The 18577-nt window shown below is 39.3% G+C and overlaps 15 non-coding genes across 15 annotated transcripts; 8 read left to right on the top strand and 7 right to left on the bottom strand.

Annotated features, from left to right (window-relative positions):
• Nucleotides 1–524: 524 nt before the first annotated feature.
• On the top strand, nt 525–596 carry TRNAQ-UUG (transfer RNA glutamine (anticodon UUG)). The gene has a single exon. It is a non-coding gene; the product is annotated as a tRNA-Gln (tRNA).
• A 913-nt stretch (nt 597–1509) lies between these two features.
• TRNAQ-UUG (transfer RNA glutamine (anticodon UUG)) lies at nt 1510–1581 on the bottom strand. The gene has a single exon. It is a non-coding gene; the product is annotated as a tRNA-Gln (tRNA).
• Nucleotides 1582–1840: 259 nt separating this feature from the next.
• TRNAQ-CUG (transfer RNA glutamine (anticodon CUG)) lies at nt 1841–1912 on the top strand. The gene has a single exon. It is a non-coding gene; the product is annotated as a tRNA-Gln (tRNA).
• An 881-nt stretch (nt 1913–2793) lies between these two features.
• TRNAQ-UUG (transfer RNA glutamine (anticodon UUG)) lies at nt 2794–2865 on the bottom strand. Its single transcript has one exon. It is a non-coding gene; the product is annotated as a tRNA-Gln (tRNA).
• Nucleotides 2866–5245: 2380 nt separating this feature from the next.
• On the top strand, nt 5246–5317 carry TRNAQ-UUG (transfer RNA glutamine (anticodon UUG)). Its single transcript has one exon. It is a non-coding gene; the product is annotated as a tRNA-Gln (tRNA).
• Nucleotides 5318–6230: 913 nt separating this feature from the next.
• On the bottom strand, nt 6231–6302 carry TRNAQ-UUG (transfer RNA glutamine (anticodon UUG)). The gene has a single exon. It is a non-coding gene; the product is annotated as a tRNA-Gln (tRNA).
• A 259-nt stretch (nt 6303–6561) lies between these two features.
• On the top strand, nt 6562–6633 carry TRNAQ-CUG (transfer RNA glutamine (anticodon CUG)). The gene has a single exon. It is a non-coding gene; the product is annotated as a tRNA-Gln (tRNA).
• Nucleotides 6634–7514: 881 nt separating this feature from the next.
• Nucleotides 7515–7586, bottom strand: TRNAQ-UUG (transfer RNA glutamine (anticodon UUG)). Its single transcript has one exon. It is a non-coding gene; the product is annotated as a tRNA-Gln (tRNA).
• Nucleotides 7587–9965: 2379 nt separating this feature from the next.
• Nucleotides 9966–10037, top strand: TRNAQ-CUG (transfer RNA glutamine (anticodon CUG)). Its single transcript has one exon. It is a non-coding gene; the product is annotated as a tRNA-Gln (tRNA).
• Nucleotides 10038–10950: 913 nt separating this feature from the next.
• Nucleotides 10951–11022, bottom strand: TRNAQ-UUG (transfer RNA glutamine (anticodon UUG)). Its single transcript has one exon. It is a non-coding gene; the product is annotated as a tRNA-Gln (tRNA).
• A 259-nt stretch (nt 11023–11281) lies between these two features.
• TRNAQ-CUG (transfer RNA glutamine (anticodon CUG)) lies at nt 11282–11353 on the top strand. The gene has a single exon. It is a non-coding gene; the product is annotated as a tRNA-Gln (tRNA).
• An 881-nt stretch (nt 11354–12234) lies between these two features.
• TRNAQ-UUG (transfer RNA glutamine (anticodon UUG)) lies at nt 12235–12306 on the bottom strand. The gene has a single exon. It is a non-coding gene; the product is annotated as a tRNA-Gln (tRNA).
• Nucleotides 12307–14686: 2380 nt separating this feature from the next.
• On the top strand, nt 14687–14758 carry TRNAQ-UUG (transfer RNA glutamine (anticodon UUG)). The gene has a single exon. It is a non-coding gene; the product is annotated as a tRNA-Gln (tRNA).
• Nucleotides 14759–15671: 913 nt separating this feature from the next.
• TRNAQ-UUG (transfer RNA glutamine (anticodon UUG)) lies at nt 15672–15743 on the bottom strand. Its single transcript has one exon. It is a non-coding gene; the product is annotated as a tRNA-Gln (tRNA).
• A 259-nt stretch (nt 15744–16002) lies between these two features.
• On the top strand, nt 16003–16074 carry TRNAQ-CUG (transfer RNA glutamine (anticodon CUG)). The gene has a single exon. It is a non-coding gene; the product is annotated as a tRNA-Gln (tRNA).
• Nucleotides 16075–18577: the final 2503 nt, after the last annotated feature.

Below are 18577 nucleotides of genomic sequence, written 5' to 3'. Positions count from 1 at the left end.
TTTTCGACCAAATGGTTTCGACCAATTGTCCTGTCGACAAATTTTTTTCGACGAAATGTCTGGCAACCCAGCTGCCGACTGTTGCTATTGACAGGAGTTCCAGGTGTATAAACTGAGGAGATCACCAGTTCAATTACCTGTGAACGCATTTTGAAGCTCATTCACAACTAGTTCATGCCCGTTCTCTCCATTTTGGCTTTCTGGCTGGCCGAGGGGCCCTTCAGTAATGTTCTTTGCTAACCATTACACCATGGGCCCCTTGCTGGTGCAACCTGACAGAGTTGTAACAGAAATGAGAATCGAGATCTCATGCATCATTTTAACAAACTCATATTCCTAGCCCACGGATATTATGCAAATGTGGAACTGTTTAGTTGGTTGTTGCGCAATAGCAAACTCTTTGCTTTACAGCTCATTTGGATAGGATTCTTCCTCTGGAGGCATAAGATAAAAGAATATTGCATACATTCTCTAAAAGGCTCTTTTTTTGCTGCAATGACGTTCATCATGTCACTAAGTATGTAGGTTCCATGGTGTAATGGTTAGTACTCTGGACTTTGAATCCAGCGATCCGAGTTCAAATCTCGGTGGGACCTTGGGAATTACTGTGTTTGTTTTCCTCTCAGTGTCTTGTTTTAATAGCAATGACGCTGCTGTGTCGCCCACTTTCATAGCATTATTCCCTGGGTGCATTTGAAAAAAGAAAGATTTTCCATGGATGACGCTCTTTAGCCACAATGAAACCCACCACTTTCTGTGGTGTGAAAGACCCATGGTGTAATGGTAGCACCCTGGAGGTTGAATCCAATAATTTGCATTCAAATCTCTGTAAGAGTTTACCATCAGTCAAACCTTTCCCTTATGGTTTATTGTGGATGTCTTCTTTGAAGAAAGGTATGATCCAACTAAAGTAAGTACATTCACGAATGGGCCCTTGGTCGGTACAAACAGTATTTATACACCTCAGGCCTTTTGTGAATTAAGAAAAGTGTGTTCTTCGTTCTATTTTTCATCTCAAACTGATACCTTCATTTTACAAACATGTAAAGGCTGTTAAAACGCTTGATTAATATCATTGATTCTGAATGTGGTCGCTTTTCATAGGATTAACCCTTTAACAATTTTGAAAGAGAATGGCGATACAATAGAGCTGCTTTTCCCAAAATGGTATTATTAATGTTGTAGCTGCATCTTCAAGTAAAAAGAGAATCCATTGGGTCACAGATTGAGCATGTTTCTTAACATTGAGTTAAGTTTGAAAATTTCAAATCTTTTATGTATGTTTCCGATGCAGATCTGCCCATCGACTCAGAATGACCTCACTGTTCATACATTTAAAAAAAATGCATAAAGGTTAAGGTGCTAGGCACAAAAGTGGATTTTTATGAAAAGTTATGCCAGAGAGTGAGAGCGAAAATGAATACCCTACACCACTAACCTTATGAATATTACTATCTTTGGCCTATAATTTAAGACAACAAGGAGACAAAGTGTGTTAGAGCAAGAGAGAGGTTCCACCGAGACTTGAACTCGGATCGCTGGATTCAAAGTCCAAAGTGCTAACCATTACACCATGGAACCCTTGTTGAGCAGAGCTTCATAAGGGCAATGAGAATATAGGGCACAGTCAAGATTTTTACTGACCTATAGTAACCGTTTACTGATATTATATCGAAGCAGCACTGTTGCTGTTGGATGCTGTGCAATCGCAAAGTATTGGCTTCATGTCTCATTTGGATCAAATTCTTCCTCTGGAGTCTAATGATATAGGAATATTACATATTTTCTCTGATGTGCTCTGTTTTTCCAGAATGAAGTGCATCATGCTACTGAATATGTGGGTTCCATGGTGTAATGGTTAGCACTCTGGACTCTGAATCCAGCGATCCGAGTTCAAGTCTCGGTGGGACCTTGGGGCTGCTTCTCTTTTAGAGTTGCCTTTCATTTGCAGATAGATATAACAGCAATAGCTTTGCTTTACAGCCCACTTTGATGGCAGTCTTCTTTGACCAAAGAATATTAATAGTTTCTGGGGATGACTCTCTTTTGCCACAAAGAAACTGCCCACTCTCATATCTCCAAAGCTCCAAGGTATAATGGCTATTAAACTGGCTTTTGATCTCAGCGATTTGCATTGAAAGCCCAGGAGGCCCCTAAAATCAGTTGAATTGTTTCCTGATAATTTAGAGTTTATTTCTTCTTTCGAGAAAGGTGTGATCCAAATAAAGTAAGTACATTTAAACAAGGGCACTTGATCAGTAAATGCACTACTTTCTAGAACTCATAACTCTTGTAAGTTATAAAAAGTTTGCTCTCCATACAGTTTGTCAACTCAAAGAATTACATTTTTTACACATTTAATAAGACCATCAAATTGCTTGAAACATAGGAATGATTGTGAAAGTGAATATGATTCACCAAAATAATTGTATAACATTTTTTAATGTTAATAAAATAGGGCTTTTTCCAATCTTTTCACATCAATGTTGTTTCTGCATGTTCCAGTGAGCAGAGAATCTACTGCACATAGTGTGTACATTTTTCTTTTCATAGAGTTAAGGTTGGACATTATTCATCTGTGGAAAATGTTTCTGAGAGATATCTGGGTGCCCACTCTGATTGACCTTAGGGATTGTACATTAACGATATGTAGTTGCATCACTGTATTGGTATCAGGCACCAAAGTGCATTTAAATGTAATGTCGTGCAGAGAGAGTCGACTGAACTTCTGAATATTAACTCTGTTGAATTGTAATTTGAGAAATTAGAAAATGGAGTGTAAGAGCAAGATAACGGTCCCACCGAGACTTGAACTCGGATCGTTGGATTCAAAGTCCGAAGTGCTAACCATTACACCATGGAACCCTTGCAAGATGCACCTGAGAGCGTTGAATCAGAAATGGCAATATAGAGCACATTTACAATTTTTACAGATTCATAGTCCCAATTGACTGATATCATACAAACACAGCGATGTTGTCGATTGACGTTGTGCTATAGCAATCTCTGTGCTTTATAGAGCATGTAGATCAAATTCTTCCTCTTGAGGCATATGATTAAGCAATATTAAATATTGTTTCTGACTGCCTCTGTTTTGGCATAATGAAGTTCAGCATTTGCGGAAGTATTTAGGTTCCATGGTCTAATGGTTAGTAGGCTGGACTCTGAATTTAGTAATCTGACATGTTATAGCTATATTTTGTTTTCCTTTGGGTGTATTGTCATTTTATGCACATAGATTTCCTAGCAGTGGCTGTGATGAATAGTTCAATTTGATAGCAGCTTCCTTTTGAGAATTTGAAAAAAAAAGAATTAAATAGTCTCTCTGGATGACTCTGCTTTGATTTCTATGTGCACATCCCTTTTGCGTTTCAGAGGGATTGACCAACATACACAACAGTGCTTGGAAGACCTCTTCCTCCCTCATGGCATGTAAAGCTAACCTCTCTCCTACCGTGTGTTTTTTTACTTTTTAACTTCCCCTTCCGAGTCATGATCATGTAACTGAATTTACATTTTTAGATTTTAACTGCAGTAGTTGCTTGTTTTTCATTTTTATTTTTTGTGTACGCATACATCCCTTTTTGTGGGGAGGGGGGAGTGATGTCTGTTTACTTATATTAGCTAATATAGGTCATTTTATGTCCGCTTACAATATGTGTCAGGATTTTTTATGTCGTTTCCAATCAATGTCTAATATCAAGTGGTTTGCAGCAGTCATACAAAGGCACGTAACACCCCCAAAACACCTACATAAGTTAGAAATACTCCGGAAGAGTACTCAGTTTATGAAAAGGCGGTGAATCCCAAATAGAACTGTAAATGTAAGCTAGCAAGCAGACTGTGCACCCCTGTTTGGAACTATGACCTGTGTGTTGCCCTCTATTAACAGAACAATGTAACTGCAGCCCATGTCACATAAAATAGAAAGTAGAGATTATGCAAATTAACTCCCAGAAGAGCCTGGTGTCACCCCAAAAGGTGTCATGCTTTTCACACCAAGAAACATCCACACATAGATCCCTGCGAACCTCAAAAACGTACAGGAAACCCTGTCCAGCGCTTTGCTCCCAGAGGAGATAAGGTTGAAAAACCACCCTATGTTAAAAGTGTCCATAATCCATGCCAGCTGCCCTGTCTATAGAACCTGGCCGTTCGTGGCCATTCGGGGCCTAGGGGCATGAGTGGAAGGGTTTAACCTGCCTGGGTTCTTGGGCATGGTTTCATCATGCCTCAGTTTACAATGGCACTCTGCCACTTTGTCAGGCTTTAAAGAAGCCTGACTCCTGCAGAGCAAAAGATCTGATTATTTCCTTACATGTTTTGTACGTAAGAATGCGGATGGTGCTCTGAGCCTCCTATGGTGGTTATTAAGCATGGTATACATACCATAGCATGTAACTGTGCCTACAAATGGAACATTTTGTTCATTTATTAGGGAGTTGTGAAAATGGCAAAATCAAATTGCCATTACTGACACAGACCAGCTGCCGCTGTCCGGACATTTCGTCGAAAGACATTTCGTCGAAAGACATTTGGTCGACGTAATTTGGTCGAAAGCCAAATGGTCGATTTTTTTATTTATTTATATATATATTTTTTAGGTTGTAGTTTACGGAAAAAAAGGGGTTTTTAGAAAAAAAGGGGGTTGGGGGGACCCCCCAAACCCCCCCCCCAAAAAAAAATGTGAAAATAAAAAACAAAGCAATTCGACCATTTGGTTTTCGACCAAATGGTTTCGACCAATTGTCCTGTCGACAAATTTTTTTCGACGAAATGTCTGGCAACCCAGCTGCCGACTGTTGCTATTGACAGGAGTTCCAGGTGTATAAACTGAGGAGATCACCAGTTCAATTACCTGTGAACGCATTTTGAAGCTCATTCACAACTAGTTCATGCCCGTTCTCTCCATTTTGGCTTTCTGGCTGGCCGAGGGGCCCTTCAGTAATGTTCTTTGCTAACCATTACACCATGGGCCCCTTGCTGGTGCAACCTGACAGAGTTGTAACAGAAATGAGAATCGAGATCTCATGCATCATTTTAACAAACTCATATTCCTAGCCCACGGATATTATGCAAATGTGGAACTGTTTAGTTGGTTGTTGCGCAATAGCAAACTCTTTGCTTTACAGCTCATTTGGATAGGATTCTTCCTCTGGAGGCATAAGATAAAAGAATATTGCATACATTCTCTAAAAGGCTCTTTTTTTGCTGCAATGACGTTCATCATGTCACTAAGTATGTAGGTTCCATGGTGTAATGGTTAGCACTCTGGACTTTGAATCCAGCGATCCGAGTTCAAATCTCGGTGGGACCTTGGGAATTACTGTGTTTGTTTTCCTCTCAGTGTCTTGTTTTAATAGCAATGACGCTGCTGTGTCGCCCACTTTCATAGCATTATTCCCTGGGTGCATTTGAAAAAAGAAAGATTTTCCATGGATGACGCTCTTTAGCCACAATGAAACCCACCACTTTCTGTGGTGTGAAAGACCCATGGTGTAATGGTAGCACCCTGGAGGTTGAATCCAATAATTTGCATTCAAATCTCTGTAAGAGTTTACCATCAGTCAAACCTTTCCCTTATGGTTTATTGTGGATGTCTTCTTTGAAGAAAGGTATGATCCAACTAAAGTAAGTACATTCACGAATGGGCCCTTGGTCGGTACAAACAGTATTTATACACCTCAGGCCTTTTGTGAATTAAGAAAAGTGTGTTCTTCGTTCTATTTTTCATCTCAAACTGATACCTTCATTTTACAAACATGTAAAGGCTGTTAAGACGCTTGATTAATATCATTGATTCTGAATGTGGTCGCTTTTCATAGGATTAACCCTTTAACAATTTTGAAAGAGAATGGCGATACAATAGAGCTGCTTTTCCCAAAATGGTATTATTAATGTTGTTGCTGCATCTTCAAGTAAAAAGAGAATCCATTGGGTCACAGATTGAGCATGTTTCTTAACATTGAGTTAAGTTTGAAAATTTCAAATCTTTTATGTATGTTTCCGATGCAGATCTGCCCATCGACTCAGAATGACCTCACTGTTCATACATTTAAAAAAAATGCATAAAGGTTAAGGTGCTAGGCACAAAAGTGGATTTTTATGAAAAGTTATGCCAGAGAGTGAGAGCGAAAATGAATACCCTACACCACTAACCTTATGAATATTACTATCTTTGGCCTATAATTTAAGACAACAAGGAGACAAAGTGTGTTAGAGCAAGAGAGAGGTTCCACCGAGACTTGAACTCGGATCGCTGGATTCAAAGTCCAAAGTGCTAACCATTACACCATGGAACCCTTGTTGAGCAGAGCTTCATAAGGGCAATGAGAATATAGGGCACAGTCAAGATTTTTACTGACCTATAGTAACCGTTTACTGATATTATATCGAAGCAGCACTGTTGCTGTTGGATGCTGTGCAATCGCAAAGTATTGGCTTCATGTCTCATTTGGATCAAATTCTTCCTCTGGAGTCTAATGATATAGGAATATTACATATTTTCTCTGATGTGCTCTGTTTTTCCAGAATGAAGTGCATCATGCTACTGAATATGTGGGTTCCATGGTGTAATGGTTAGCACTCTGGACTCTGAATCCAGCGATGCGAGTTCAAGTCTCGGTGGGACCTTGGGGCTGCTTCTCTTTTAGAGTTGCCTTTCATTTGCAGATAGATATAACAGCAATAGCTTTGCTTTACAGCCCACTTTGATGGCAGTCTTCTTTGACCAAAGAATATTAATAGTTTCTGGGGATGACTCTCTTTTGCCACAAAGAAACTGCCCACTCTCATATCTCCAAAGCTCCAAGGTATAATGGCTATTAAACTGGCTTTTGATCTCAGCGATTTGCATTGAAAGCCCAGGAGGCCCCTAAAATCAGTTGAATTGTTTCCTGATAATTTAGAGTTTATTTCTTCTTTCGAGAAAGGTGTGATCCAAATAAAGTAAGTACATTTAAACAATGGCACTTGATCAGTAAATGCACTACTTTCTAGAACTCATAACTCTTGTAAGTTATAAAATGTTTGCTCTCCATACAGTTTGTCAACTCAAAGAATTACATTTTTTACACATTTAATAAGACCATCAAATTGCTTGAAACATAGGAATGATTGTGAAAGTGAATATGATTCACCAAAATAATTGTATAACATTTTTTAATGTTAATAAAATAGGGCTTTTTCCAATCTTTTCACATCAATGTTGTTTCTGCATGTTCCAGTGAGCAGAGAATCTACTGCACATAGTGTGTACATTTTTCTTTTCATAGAGTTAAGGTTGGACATTATTCATCTGTGGAAAATGTTTCTGAGAGATATCTGGGTGCCCACTCTGATTGACCTTAGGGATTGTACATTAACGATATGTAGTTGCATCACTGTATTGGTATCAGGCACCAAAGTGCATTTAAATGTAATGTCGTGCAGAGAGAGTCGACTGAACTTCTGAATATTAACTCTGTTGAATTGTAATTTGAGAAATTAGAAAATGGAGTGTAAGAGCAAGATAACGGTCCCACCGAGACTTGAACTCGGATCGTTGGATTCAAAGTCCGAAGTGCTAACCATTACACCATGGAACCCTTGCAAGATGCACCTGAGAGCGTTGAATCAGAAATGGCAATATAGAGCACATTTACAATTTTTACAGATTCATAGTCCCAATTGACTGATATCATACAAACACAGCGATGTTGTCGATTGACGTTGTGCTATAGCAATCTCTGTGCTTTATAGAGCATGTAGATCAAATTCTTCCTCTTGAGGCATATGATTAAGCAATATTAAATATTGTTTCTGACTGCCTCTGTTTTGGCATAATGAAGTTCAGCATTTGCGGAAGTATTTAGGTTCCATGGTCTAATGGTTAGTAGGCTGGACTCTGAATTTAGTAATCTGACATGTTATAGCTATATTTTGTTTTCCTTTGGGTGTATTGTCATTTTATGCACATAGATTTCCTAGCAGTGGCTGTGATGAATAGTTCAATTTGATAGCAGCTTCCTTTTGAGAATTTGAAAAAAAAAGAATTAAATAGTCTCTCTGGATGACTCTGCTTTGATTTCTATGTGCACATCCCTTTTGCGTTTCAGAGGGATTGACCAACATACACAACAGTGCTTGGAAGACCTCTTCCTCCCTCATGGCATGTAAAGCTAACCTCTCTCCTACCGTGTGTTTTTTTACTTTTTAACTTCCCCTTCCGAGTCATGATCATGTAACTGAATTTACATTTTTAGATTTTAACTGCAGTAGTTGCTTGTTTTTCATTTTTATTTTTTGTGTACGCATACATCCCTTTTTGTGGGGAGGGGGGAGTGATGTCTGTTTACTTATATTAGCTAATATAGGTCATTTTATGTCCGCTTACAATATGTGTCAGGATTTTTTATGTCGTTTCCAATCAATGTCTAATATCAAGTGGTTTGCAGCAGTCATACAAAGGCACGTAACACCCCCAAAACACCTACATAAGTTAGAAATACTCCGGAAGAGTACTCAGTTTATGAAAAGGCGGTGAATCCCAAATAGAACTGTAAATGTAAGCTAGCAAGCAGACTGTGCACCCCTGTTTGGAACTATGACCTGTGTGTTGCCCTCTATTAACAGAACAATGTAACTGCAGCCCATGTCACATAAAATAGAAAGTAGAGATTATGCAAATTAACTCCCAGAAGAGCCTGGTGTCACCCCAAAAGGTGTCATGCTTTTCACACCAAGAAACATCCACACATAGATCCCTGCGAACCTCAAAAACGTACAGGAAACCCTGTCCAGCGCTTTGCTCCCAGAGGAGATAAGGTTGAAAAACCACCCTATGTTAAAAGTGTCCATAATCCATGCCAGCTGCCCTGTCTATAGAACCTGGCCGTTCGTGGCCATTCGGGGCCTAGGGGCATGAGTGGAAGGGTTTAACCTGCCTGGGTTCTTGGGCATGGTTTCATCATGCCTCAGTTTACAATGGCACTCTGCCACTTTGTCAGGCTTTAAAGAAGCCTGACTCCTGCAGAGCAAAAGATCTGATTATTTCCTTACATGTTTTGTACGTAAGAATGCGGATGGTGCTCTGAGCCTCCTATGGTGGTTATTAAGCATGGTATACATACCATAGCATGTAACTGTGCCTACAAATGGAACATTTTGTTCATTTATTAGGGAGTTGTGAAAATGGCAAAATCAAATTGCCATTACTGACACAGACCAGCTGCCGCTGTCCGGACATTTCGTCGAAAGACATTTCGTCGAAAGACATTTGGTCGACGTAATTTGGTCGAAAGCCAAATGGTCGATTTTTTTATTTATTTATATATATATTTTTTAGGTTGTAGTTTACGGAAAAAAAGGGGTTTTTAGAAAAAAAGGGGGTTGGGGGGACCCCCCAAACCCCCCCCCAAAAAAAAATGTGAAAATAAAAAACAAAGCAATTCGACCATTTGGTTTTCGACCAAATGGTTTCGACCAATTGTCCTGTCGACAAATTTTTTTCGACGAAATGTCTGGCAACCCAGCTGCCGACTGTTGCTATTGACAGGAGTTCCAGGTGTATAAACTGAGGAGATCACCAGTTCAATTACCTGTGAACGCATTTTGAAGCTCATTCACAACCAGTTCATGCCCGTTCTCTCCATTTTGGCTTTCTGGCTGGCCGAGGGGCCCTTCAGTAATGTTCTTTGCTAACCATTACACCATGGGCCCCTTGCTGGTGCAACCTGACAGAGTTGTAACAGAAATGAGAATCGAGATCTCATGCATCATTTTAACAAACTCATATTCCTAGCCCACGGATATTATGCAAATGTGGAACTGTTTAGTTGGTTGTTGCGCAATAGCAAACTCTTTGCTTTACAGCTCATTTGGATAGGATTCTTCCTCTGGAGGCATAAGATAAAAGAATATTGCATACATTCTCTAAAAGGCTCTTTTTTTGCTGCAATGACGTTCATCATGTCACTAAGTATGTAGGTTCCATGGTGTAATGGTTAGCACTCTGGACTCTGAATCCAGCGATCCGAGTTCAAATCTCGGTGGGACCTTGGGAATTACTGTGTTTGTTTTCCTCTCAGTGTCTTGTTTTTATAGCAATGACGCTGCTGTGTCGCCCACTTTCATAGCATTATTCCCTGGGTGCATTTGAAAAAAGAAAGATTTTCCATGGATGACGCTCTTTAGCCACAATGAAACCCACCACTTTCTGTGGTGTGAAAGACCCATGGTGTAATGGTAGCACCCTGGCGGTTGAATCCAATAATTTGCATTCAAATCTCTGTAAGAGTTTACCATCAGTCGAACCTTTCCCTTATCGTTTATTGTGGATGTCTTCTTTGAAGAAAGGTATGATCCAACTAAAGTAAGTACATTCACGAATGGGCCCTTGGTCGGTACAAACAGTATTTATACACCTCAGGCCTTTTGTAAATTAAGAAAAGTGTGTTCTTCGTTCTATTTTTCATCTCAAACTGATACCTTCATTTTACAAACATGTAAAGACTGTTAAGATGCTTGATTAATATCATTGATTCTGAATGTGGTCGCTTTTCATAGGATTAACCCTTTAACAATTTTGAAAGAGAATGGCGATACAATAGAGCTGCTTTTCCCAAAATGGTATTATTAATGTTGTTGCTGCATCTTCAAGTAAAAAGAGAATCCATTGGGTCACAGATTGAGCATGTTTCTTAACATTGAGTTAAGTTTGAAAATTTCAAATCTTTTATGTATGTTTCCGATGCAGATCTGCCCATCGACTCAGAATGACCTCACTATTCATACATTTAAAAAAAATGCATAAAGGTTAAGGTGCTAGCCACAAAAGTGGATTTTTATGAAAAGTTATGCCAGAGAGTGAGAGCGAAAATGAATACCCTACACCACTAACCTTATGAATATTACTATCTTTGGCCTATAATTTAAGACAACAAGGAGACAAAGTGTGTTAGAGCAAGAGAGAGGTTCCACCGAGACTTGAACTCGGATCGCTGGATTCAAAGTCCAAAGTGCTAACCATTACACCATGGAACCCTTGTTGAGCAGAGCTTCATAAGGGCAATGAGAATATAGGGCACAGTCAAGATTTTTACTGACCTATAGTAACCGTTTACTGATATTATATCGAAGCAGCACTGTTGCTGTTGGATGCTGTGCAATCGCAAAGTATTGGCTTCATGTCTCATTTGGATCAAATTCTTCCTCTGGAGTCTAATGATATAGGAATATTACATATTTTCTCTGATGTGCTCTGTTTTTCCAGAATGAAGTGCATCATGCTACTGAATATGTGGGTTCCATGGTGTAATGGTTAGCACTCTGGACTCTGAATCCAGCGATGCGAGTTCAAGTCTCGGTGGGACCTTGGGGCTGCTTCTCTTTTAGAGTTGCCTTTCATTTGCAGATAGATATAACAGCAATAGCTTTGCTTTACAGCCCACTTTGATGGCAGTCTTCTTTGACCAAAGAATATTAATAGTTTCTGGGGATGACTCTCTTTTGCCACAAAGAAACTGCCCACTCTCATATCTCCAAAGCTCCAAGGTATAATGGCTATTAAACTGGCTTTTGATCTCAGCGATTTGCATTGAAAGCCCAGGAGGCCCCTAAAATCAGTTGAATTGTTTCCTGATAATTTAGAGTTTATTTCTTCTTTCGAGAAAGGTGTGATCCAAATAAAGTAAGTACATTTAAACAAGGGCACTTGATCAGTAAATGCACTACTTTCTAGAACTCATAACTCTTGTAAGTTATAAAATGTTTGCTCTCCATACAGTTTGTCAACTCAAAGAATTACATTTTTTACACATTTAATAAGACCATCAAATTGCTTGAAACATAGGAATGATTGTGAAAGTGAATATGATTCACCAAAATAATTGTATAACATTTTTTAATGTTAATAAAATAGGGCTTTTTCCAATCTTTTCACATCAATGTTGTTTCTGCATGTTCCAGTGAGCAGAGAATCTACTGCACATAGTGTGTACATTTTTCTTTTCATAGAGTTAAGGTTGGACATTATTCATCTGTGGAAAATGTTTCTGAGAGATATCTGGGTGCCCACTCTGATTGACCTTAGGGATTGTACATTAACGATATGTAGTTGCATCACTGTATTGGTATCAGGCACCAAAGTGCATTTAAATGTAATGTCGTGCAGAGAGAGTCGACTGAACTTCTGAATATTAACTCTGTTGAATTGTAATTTGAGAAATTAGAAAATGGAGTGTAAGAGCAAGATAACGGTCCCACCGAGACTTGAACTCGGATCGTTGGATTCAAAGTCCGAAGTGCCAACCATTACACCATGGAACCCTTGCAAGATGCACCTGAGAGCGTTGAATCAGAAATGGCAATATAGAGCACATTTACAATTTTTACAGATTCATAGTCCCAATTGACTGATATCATACAAACACAGCGATGTTGTCGATTGACGTTGTGCTATAGCAATCTCTGTGCTTTATAGAGCATGTAGATCAAATTCTTCCTCTTGAGGCATATGATTAAGCAATATTAAATATTGTTTCTGACTGCCTCTGTTTTGGCATAATGAAGTTCAGCATTTGCGGAAGTATTTAGGTTCCATGGTCTAATGGTTAGTAGGCTGGACTCTGAATTTAGTAATCTGACATGTTATAGCTATATTTTGTTTTCCTTTGGGTGTATTGTCATTTTATGCACATAGATTTCCTAGCAGTGGCTGTGATGAATAGTTCAATTTGATAGCAGCTTCCTTTTGAGAATTTGAAAAAAAAAGAATTAAATAGTCTCTCTGGATGACTCTGCTTTGATTTCTATGTGCACATCCCTTTTGCATTTCAGAGGGATTGACCAACATACACAACAGTGCTTGGAAGACCTCTTCCTCCCTCATGGCATGTAAAGCTAACCTCTCTCCTACCGTGTGTTTTTTTACTTTTTAACTTCCCCTTCCGAGTCATGATCATGTAACTGAATTTACATTTTTAGATTTTAACTGCAGTAGTTGCTTGTTTTTCATTTTTATTTTTTGTGTACGCATACATCCCTTTTTGTGGGGAGGGGGGAGTGATGTCTGTTTACTTATATTAGCTAATATAGGTCATTTTATGTCCGCTTACAATATGTGTCAGGATTTTTTATGTCGTTTCCAATCAATGTCTAATATCAAGTGGTTTGCAGCAGTCATACAAAGGCACGTAACACCCCCAAAACACCTACATAAGTTAGAAATACTCCGGAAGAGTACTCAGTTTATGAAAAGGCGGTGAATCCCAAATAGAACTGTAAATGTAAGCTAGCAAGCAGACTGTGCACCCCTGTTTGGAACTATGACCTGTGTGTTGCCCTCTATTAACAGAACAATGTAACTGCAGCCCATGTCACATAAAATAGAAAGTAGAGATTATGCAAATTAACTCCCAGAAGAGCCTGGTGTCACCCCAAAAGGTGTCATGCTTTTCACACCAAGAAACATCCACACATAGATCCCTGCGAACCTCAAAAACGTACAGGAAACCCTGTCCAGCGCTTTGCTCCCAGAGGAGATAAGGTTGAAAAACCACCCTATGTTAAAAGTGTCCATAATCCATGCCAGCTGCCCTGTCTATAGAACCTGGCCGTTCGTGGCCATTCGGGGCCTAGGGGCATGAGTGGAAGGGTTTAACCTGCCTGGGTTCTTGGGCATGGTTTCATCATGCCTCAGTTTACAATGGCACTCTGCCACTTTGTCAGGCTTTAAAGAAGCCTGACTCCTGCAGAGCAAAAGATCTGATTATTTCCTTACATGTTTTGTACGTAAGAATGCGGATGGTGCTCTGAGCCTCCTATGGTGGTTATTAAGCATGGTATACATACCATAGCATGTAACTGTGCCTACAAATGGAACATTTTGTTCATTTATTAGGGAGTTGTGAAAATGGCAAAATCAAATTGCCATTACTGACACAGACCAGCTGCCGCTGTCCGGACATTTCGTCGAAAGACATTTCGTCGAAAGACATTTGGTCGACGTAATTTGGTCGAAAGCCAAATGGTCGATTTTTTTATTTATTTATATATATATTTTTTAGGTTGTAGTTTACGGAAAAAAAGGGGTTTTTAGAAAAAAAGGGGGTTGGGGGGACCCCCCAAACCCCCCCCCCAAAAAAAAATGTGAAAATAAAAAACAAAGCAATTCGACCATTTGGTTTTCGACCAAATGGTTTCGACCAATTGTCCTGTCGACAAATTTTTTTCGACGAAATGTCTGGCAACCCAGCTGCCGACTGTTGCTATTGACAGGAGTTCCAGGTGTATAAACTGAGGAGATCACCAGTTCAATTACCTGTGAACGCATTTTGAAGCTCATTCACAACTAGTTCATGCCCGTTCTCTCCATTTTGGCTTTCTGGCTGGCCGAGGGGCCCTTCAGTAATGTTCTTTGCTAACCATTACACCATGGGCCCCTTGCTGGTGCAACCTGACAGAGTTGTAACAGAAATGAGAATCGAGATCTCATGCATCATTTTAACAAACTCATATTCCTAGCCCACGGATATTATGCAAATGTGGAACTGTTTAGTTGGTTGTTGCGCAATAGCAAACTCTTTGCTTTACAGCTCATTTGGATAGGATTCTTCCTCTGGAGGCATAAGATAAAAGAATATTGCATACATTCTCTAAAAGGCTCTTTTTTTGCTGCAATGACGTTCATCATGTCACTAAGTATGTAGGTTCCATGGTGTAATGGTTAGCACTCTGGACTTTGAATCCAGCGATCCGAGTTCAAATCTCGGTGGGACCTTGGGAATTACTGTGTTTGTTTTCCTCTCAGTGTCTTGTTTTAATAGCAATGACGCTGCTGTGTCGCCCACTTTCATAGCATTATTCCCTGGGTGCATTTGAAAAAAGAAAGATTTTCCATGGATGACGCTCTTTAGCCACAATGAAACCCACCACTTTCTGTGGTGTGAAAGACCCATGGTGTAATGGTAGCACCCTGGAGGTTGAATCCAATAATTTGCATTCAAATCTCTGTAAGAGTTTACCATCAGTCAAACCTTTCCCTTATGGTTTATTGTGGATGTCTTGTTTGAAGAAAGGTATGATCCAACTAAAGTAAGTACATTCACGAATGGGCCCTTGGTCGGTACAAACAGTATTTATACACCTCAGGCCTTTTGTGAATTAAGAAAAGTGTGTTCTTCGTTCTATTTTTCATCTCAAACTGATACCTTCATTTTACAAACATGTAAAGGCTGTTAAGACGCTTGATTAATATCATTGATTCTGAATGTGGTCGCTTTTCATAGGATTAACCCTTTAACAATTTTGAAAGAGAATGGCGATACAATAGAGCTGCTTTTCCCAAAATGGTATTATTAATGTTGTTGCTGCATCTTCAAGTAAAAAGAGAATCCATTGGGTCACAGATTGAGCATGTTTCTTAACATTGAGTTAAGTTTGAAAATTTCAAATCTTTTATGTATGTTTCCGATGCAGATCTGCCCATCGACTCAGAATGACCTCACTGTTCATACATTTAAAAAAAATGCATAAAGGTTAAGGTGCTAGGCACAAAAGTGGATTTTTATGAAAAGTTATGCCAGAGAGTGAGAGCGAAAATGAATACCCTACACCACTAACCTTATGAATATTACTATCTTTGGCCTATAATTTAAGACAACAAGGAGACAAAGTGTGTTAGAGCAAGAGAGAGGTTCCACCGAGACTTGAACTCGGATCGCTGGATTCAAAGTCCAAAGTGCTAACCATTACACCATGGAACCCTTGTTGAGCAGAGCTTCATAAGGGCAATGAGAATATAGGGCACAGTCAAGATTTTTACTGACCTATAGTAACCGTTTACTGATATTATATCGAAGCAGCACTGTTGCTGTTGGATGCTGTGCAATCGCAAAGTATTGGCTTCATGTCTCATTTGGATCAAATTCTTCCTCTGGAGTCTAATGATATAGGAATATTACATATTTTCTCTGATGTGCTCTGTTTTTCCAGAATGAAGTGCATCATGCTACTGAATATGTGGGTTCCATGGTGTAATGGTTAGCACTCTGGACTCTGAATCCAGCGATGCGAGTTCAAGTCTCGGTGGGACCTTGGGGCTGCTTCTCTTTTAGAGTTGCCTTTCATTTGCAGATAGATATAACAGCAATAGCTTTGCTTTACAGCCCACTTTGATGGCAGTCTTCTTTGACCAAAGAATATTAATAGTTTCTGGGGATGACTCTCTTTTGCCACAAAGAAACTGCCCACTCTCATATCTCCAAAGCTCCAAGGTATAATGGCTATTAAACTGGCTTTTGATCTCAGCGATTTGCATTGAAAGCCCAGGAGGCCCCTAAAATCAGTTGAATTGTTTCCTGATAATTTAGAGTTTATTTCTTCTTTCGAGAAAGGTGTGATCCAAATAAAGTAAGTACATTTAAACAATGGCACTTGATCAGTAAATGCACTACTTTCTAGAACTCATAACTCTTGTAAGTTATAAAATGTTTGCTCTCCATACAGTTTGTCAACTCAAAGAATTACATTTTTTACACATTTAATAAGACCATCAAATTGCTTGAAACATAGGAATGATTGTGAAAGTGAATATGATTCACCAAAATAATTGTATAACATTTTTTAATGTTAATAAAATAGGGCTTTTTCCAATCTTTTCTCATCAATGTTGTTTCTGCATGTTCCAGTGAGCAGAGAATCTACTGCACATAGTGTGTACATTTTTCTTTTCATAGAGTTAAGGTTGGACATTATTCATCTGTGGAAAATGTTTCTGAGAGATATCTGGGTGCCCACTCTGATTGACCTTAGGGATTGTACATTAACGATATGTAGTTGCATCACTGTATTGGTATCAGGCACCAAAGTGCATTTAAATGTAATGTCGTGCAGAGAGAGTCGACTGAACTTCTGAATATTAACTCTGTTGAATTGTAATTTGAGAAATTAGAAAATGGAGTGTAAGAGCAAGATAACGGTCCCACCGAGACTTGAACTCGGATCGTTGGATTTAAAGTCCAAAGTGCTAACCATTACACCATGGAACCCTTGCAAGATGCACCTGAGAGCGTTGAATCAGAAATGGCAATATAGAGCACATTTACAATTTTTACAGATTCATAGTCCCAATTGACTGATATCATACAAACACAGCGATGTTGTCGATTGACGTTGTGCTATAGCAATCTCTGTGCTTTATAGAGCATGTAGATCAAATTCTTCCTCTTGAGGCATATGATTAAGCAATATTAAATATTGTTTCTGACTGCCTCTGTTTTGGCATAATGAAGTTCAGCATTTGCGGAAGTATTTAGGTTCCATGGTCTAATGGTTAGTAGGCTGGACTCTGAATTTAGTAATCTGACATGTTATAGCTATATTTTGTTTTCCTTTGGGTGTATTGTCATTTTATGCACATAGATTTCCTAGCAGTGGCTGTGATGAATAGTTCAATTTGATAGCAGCTTCCTTTTGAGAATTTGAAAAAAAAAGAATTAAATAGTCTCTCTGGATGACTCTGCTTTGATTTCTATGTGCACATCCCTTTTGCATTTCAGAGGGATTGACCAACATACACAACAGTGCTTGGAAGACCTCTTCCTCCCTCATGGCATGTAAAGCTAACCTCTCTCCTACCGTGTGTTTTTTTACTTTTTAACTTCCCCTTCCGAGTCATGATCATGTAACTGAATTTACATTTTTAGATTTTAACTGCAGTAGTTGCTTGTTTTTCATTTTTATTTTTTGTGTACGCATACATCCCTTTTTGTGGGGAGGGGGGAGTGATGTCTGTTTACTTATATTAGCTAATAGAGGTCATTTTATGTCCGCTTACAATATGTGTCAGGATTTTTTATGTCGTTTCCAATCAATGTCTAATATCAAGTGGTTTGCAGCAGTCATACAAAGGCACGTAACACCCCCAAAACACCTACATAAGTTAGAAATACTCCGGAAGAGTACTCAGTTTATGAAAAGGCGGTGAATCCCAAATAGAACTGTAAATGTAAGCTAGCAAGCAGACTGTGCACCCCTGTTTGGAACTATGACCTGTGTGTTGCCCTCTATTAACAGAACAATGTAACTGCAGCCCATGTCACATAAAATAGAAAGTAGAGATTATGCAAATTAACTCCCAGAAGAGCCTGGTGTCACCCCAAAAGGTGTCATGCTTTTCACACCAAGAAACATCCACACATAGATCCCTGCGAACCTCAAAAACGTACAGGAAACCCTGTCCAGCGCTTTGCTCCCAGAGGAGATAAGGTTGAAAAACCACCCTATGTTAAAAGTGTCCATGATCCATGCCAGCTGCCCTGTCTATAGAACCTGGCTGTTCGTGGCCATTCGGGGCCTAGGGGCATGAGTGGAAGGGTTTAACCTGCCTGGGTTCTTGGGCATGGTTTCATCATGCCTCAGTTTACAATGGCACTCTGCCACTTTGTCAGGCTTTAAAGAAGCCTGACTCCTGCAGAGCAAAAGATCTGATTATTTCCTTACATGTTTTGTACGTAAGAATGCGGATGGTGCTCTGAGCCTCCTATGGTGGTTATTAAGCATGGTATACATACCATAGCATGTAACTGTGCCTACAAAT

This window comes from Ambystoma mexicanum, chromosome 5p (genome assembly GCF_040938575.1).
Source record: "Ambystoma mexicanum isolate Mex_15411 chromosome 5p, UKY_AmexF1_1, whole genome shotgun sequence".
Taxonomy (NCBI): Eukaryota; Metazoa; Chordata; class Amphibia; order Caudata; family Ambystomatidae; genus Ambystoma; species Ambystoma mexicanum.
The sequence above is the reverse complement of the archived record's forward strand: the minus strand, read 5'-3'. Positions and strand labels throughout refer to the sequence as shown.